We start from the raw sequence: 4,524 nt of genomic DNA on the forward strand, positions 1-4,524 counted from the left end.
GGTATTTATTTTCTTGTAGCTTGCAGCGAGCCAGTTCAGGAAACTGACTGGTCTGAAAATTACCCTTACAAAATAGAAATTAATTTTCAAACCAGGATAGCTTAGAAGTTGTGAACTATAAGGACACAAAATAGGCAAGTGTAGCTGTCTGCTAGGACTTCTGCTTACATCTGCACTTTAGGCAGCCTCTCTCCCTGTCATTAAATTAAGCATCATCGTATGGCGACAAAAATTCAGCTCAATGATATTACATGGGCCTGAAATAATACTCAGTAACTTCTCAACAGTCCTTTCAGAGGAGTGGGAAACACACACAGGATCAAAAGGAGAAACACACAAAGCAGCCAATTGCTAACACAGCAGCTGTTGACAGCAGCAAGACCTAGCTGCCTGTGTTGCCTGTACTTGATGCCTGAAAAGATTGCTGCTGAGGGAGACAGGATAGCTACTGGTTGGCTGGTGGCTTTCCCCAGCAACAATAGCCATGGTCCTGGAGAAACAGCAAGCCTTGGTCTCCTAGCCCCTACTTCCTATCCCAGTTCTCCCTCATCTCATATCTCATCTTAACTCCATCTCTTTTTGTGAAGGAAGTGGCTTGGCCATTCTTCAGTTCATCATTCTGGGAGAAAACATTGACGACTGTTGAGAAGTCTTGACCCTTCATTGCTTCAGACTGAGCAACCGGAGGACACCTAGATGATTCCCATAAAGTAACTAAAATATGTAAATTAAACTGTTGAACTCAAGACAACCATCATTAAATTTGACTCCTTATAATTGGACTATGGTTTCCATAATGACTATTAAAAGATCACTAGCTGAAGTACATGGAGTCTGTCAAGGAAGTCCTTGTGTGCTTTAAAGATGCTGAGGGTCTACTGTGCTGACATTTTCCCCTTGGTTTGTATTAGCACTTTGAAAATGAATTTTAGTACTTTTTATTGGTAGAGCATTGAGTCTTGGCTGCAAGAATGAGGGTCACTGTAGCCAGAAGCTGTGAAAGTCAATTTTGACTTAACATCAACCCTGCTACTTTAGCTCTGGGACTCTGCTATTCCAGACACACATTTGTGGCAGATTGACTGGGGGGGTTGTGAAGCAATTACAAGAGCACTTGAATACTTGGCCAAAGCTGCCAAACTCTCATTACTTTCTATCAAAGTCAGAAACCCCAGGTGAGATGCCATGGGCTTGCAGGCTGGTGCCTTGTCTCACTATATCTCCATGCCCAGTATCTGCATTCCTATACTTTTGTACCAGGCAAAAGCTCATTAAATACCTTGTTGATTTTCTTTCTTTTATTGCTGTAATTACTAACAGCATTTACTGACAGTAACATTTTCAAGCCTGTACAGAGGCTAATGTTTAATGTTTCTGTGGGTTTTCTCTCTTGACTATACACAGTGGTTGTCCAGGGGCATCTTGAAGAATTGCTTTTGGAGAATTACATTAAAGCAAGCTGGCAGATACGGTAATGAATTGGCAAGTGTTTATATGCCTACCCTACATGACACGTGTCCTCCATGACTAACAGCTGGTTGAGATCCTCCCTGAACACAGGGACAACTGCAGCGCAGGGATATTTGTTTGAAGGCTGCTGCTACAAAGAGAATTCTGGTGGACATGGTGTACAAGAGGGGTAAAGGGGAACCTTTGAGTAGGCACAAGCTTTCCAGTTAGCCCAGTGTCTTTTCTCTTGTGAGAATAGAACATGTTTGTATTTAGAAAATTAATTATTAACTGGAAGGGACTTTTATAGCAACATTTACCACATGCATGAGGCATACATGCCTAAATAATTTCCCTGCTGGCATATGAAAGAGTGCCTTCCTCTGTCTCTGCTACCAGGCCCCCTGTGCATCTCCGTCTCCCACAGACACTTCACTAGGACTTTCACCATGAAGAGAGCTCTAATGTTTTCATGAGCTGAGGGATGATGAGAATGGACTAAGGCATTAATATATTCAAGGCAGATGATCATGTCCTGCTGCTACATAGCAGCCAAAGCATTTATTGTCAGAGCAGGAGACACTGATCCTCTGACAGTGCTATGTTATGATGTTATCTCAAATGACTGAGATAATTCCATCTGATGAATGTGGATACATTAGAGTGACAGTTGCCTTGTGGTCTTACGTCCCTTTTAATTCCTTAGGAAAGTAGTGTTCATTCTTCAAAATACCATATCTGCTTTCGTAACAATATTAGTTCCCCGTAAACAGATTTTGACATTAAAATCTGCATGTATTGTGCATCTATCTTGTCAGTCTTGATAGTGGACCAAGAATATGGCTGTTTTTTGTGCACAGTTACTGTACAAACAAATAAAAAATAAATACTGGGTAAAAATCCTGTATTAAGAGGATGTTACTGGCCTTATTCACTTAGAAATCCTAAGTGTTAAAGCCTGGCTCACTCTCATAGATCTGCTAATGTGTTGCATGTATCTCTGAGAGCCTTACTTCTACTCTGATCAGTGCAACCTCTCTCTTCGACACACTTTATTTTGGCACCTTAGTTGCCAGCAAAATGATTCTGCAAGCAGAACTTAAAAGCGTAAAGCAAATATTTGTTAGATAACACACATGAGAGAGAAGGGATTTACACAGCTACTAGGCTAAATGTTGTCAGGCTCACCACCTTGATAAAGTACCCAAAGAGTCCTTCCTGGCCAAGCAGGCATCAATTGTTAGGGGAAAGTTTGATCCCTGCTGCTCCCTCAAGCCAATCCTCTATGTTGAGATGCCATTTCCTTGTTTTTTCCCTCAGGATTTTATACCTTTCGATTTTGTTTTTTTTCTTCTTGAATCTCAGATCTACCTGCAGTTCCTGGCCCAAGAATCCTATCTCTGTAATTTTCCCATTCTTGTATTTCAGGTCTCTGTTCTACGGACTTTCTCACAGCTGTTTTTCAAAGGTAAGTGATTTCCTGAGAACTCCAAGCCAAGATGACACAGCTGTGTCAGATCAGAGTTAGGTCTTGAGTCCTTGGAGCACAAAGCTCCTTGCCACAGGCTGCAAGCTTGCATAGGTTAAGGATAAGATGGGATAATTCCTTAGAAGAGAAGTCTATTGAGAGTCACTGTATTCACAGAAACCATACTTGGCTTCATAGGTCTCTGAGTCTCACATTACTAAAACTTGCAAGAAGCACTGAGGAATTCACTTACATTTGCTTCATTCTTACACTGCTCCCTAGGTATCAGCAGAGAAGGACCTTTCAACTGATCCAGCATGATTACTCTTATATTTTTGTGTGCTGTTATGATTACTCTGATAGAAAAGGGACTGGTTTTGAATGTCCTTTGCTGAAAGAGCACTTCTTATCTGGAAAAGTAATGATCAATATGAGAACTCTGTGCTGTAGGGGGACAGCAGCTATAGCCACTCTTTTATTCTGTTGTCACTCCATTTCTCAGCAGGCCACCAGTTCAGGAGATTGCCTCATATTTCTACGTCTGGTTCATGGATATTTGGGAGGTGAGAAGGTGATTGCTAACATGTGAATTCTCTAAACACCATGGACACAGGCAGGAACCGTCCCCTTGCCTCTGCTCACCTTGGCATTCGCAGTCATTCTCCCAGGTTAACATAGAAGGGAAGCTCCAAATTTTAAGGGATAATATGGGAGACTATTCTGTGGAAAGCATTTGATTATCAGTAGAGTATAACCTTTGTATATAGTGAAATGATTTTCTGAAAGCATGTCTGATCCTGAACTTGATTTTGTATTTCATACATGGCTCCTACCACCAGAATCCCCAAATCTGGTCTAACATCTCCCTCCCTCCCTTCCTTCCCTTAGTAACCTAAAGGCCTCCATTTTCTGACCACTGTCACCAGTGTTCCTCATGCACAAATACAACTCTTCATAGAGATCCCTTGAAATCCTAATGAAAACCTTTGAAAAAATGACAAAATATGCCACAGAACAGAACTTTGAACTCTGTTGCTTATAATGTCCAGATATTTACAGTTATCTGCAGCCTGGTTACATATCAGTAGAAGGATAAGAAATAACTCCAAGAAATAGGACAAAATTTCAAGTTTTGTGGGCTTGACTGTCAAATCTTCATACCTGCAATCTTACTAAAAGTGTTCTCCTACCCTTTTTCTTTTCCCAGAGGTCTCTGCTTCCCTCAGATCAGACAGCACTGCTGACATTTATAATTATTCCCAATGGAGGAGGTTTTTCAGGGTCTACACAATGTGCTGAGTGTTCCTTAACAGGAGAAGGGAACACATGAAAGATGAAGTAGGGTGCGACTCTGCAAGTAAAATACTAGGAGACTACAGGTAAGTATGAAAAGAAAGGTCAGCAGAAATAATGATGTTTGCCACTGTTTTCACTTTGATGATGATTTGGCATTCCTACTACTTGGCTAAACTTCAGTGAAGACACAGTGTATCTCCAGGCTAGTAGCTCTATCACACATCTCTTGGTCCTACATTGCCCTGTCTGTGCCTCATGGTGGGTTTAGACAGCATAACAAATTGTTCAGCAAAGGTGGGTTTCTCCACCAC

General features: G+C 41.4%; 1 long non-coding RNA gene across 1 annotated transcript; it reads left to right on the forward strand.

The window, feature by feature from the left end:
• Positions 1-2,879: 2,879 nt before the first annotated feature.
• On the forward strand, positions 2,880-4,196 carry LOC116965762. The gene is made up of 3 exons (XR_004409634.1): positions 2,880-2,917; positions 3,420-3,480; positions 4,125-4,196. It is a non-coding gene; the product is annotated as an uncharacterized LOC116965762 (long non-coding RNA).
• The last annotated feature ends 328 nt before the right edge of the window (positions 4,197-4,524 follow it).

Source organism: Tyto alba, unplaced genomic scaffold (assembly GCF_018691265.1).
Source record: "Tyto alba isolate M040663 unplaced genomic scaffold, T.alba_DEE_v4.0 Super-Scaffold_18, whole genome shotgun sequence".
In the NCBI taxonomy this organism is placed as follows: domain Eukaryota; kingdom Metazoa; phylum Chordata; class Aves; order Strigiformes; family Tytonidae; genus Tyto; species Tyto alba.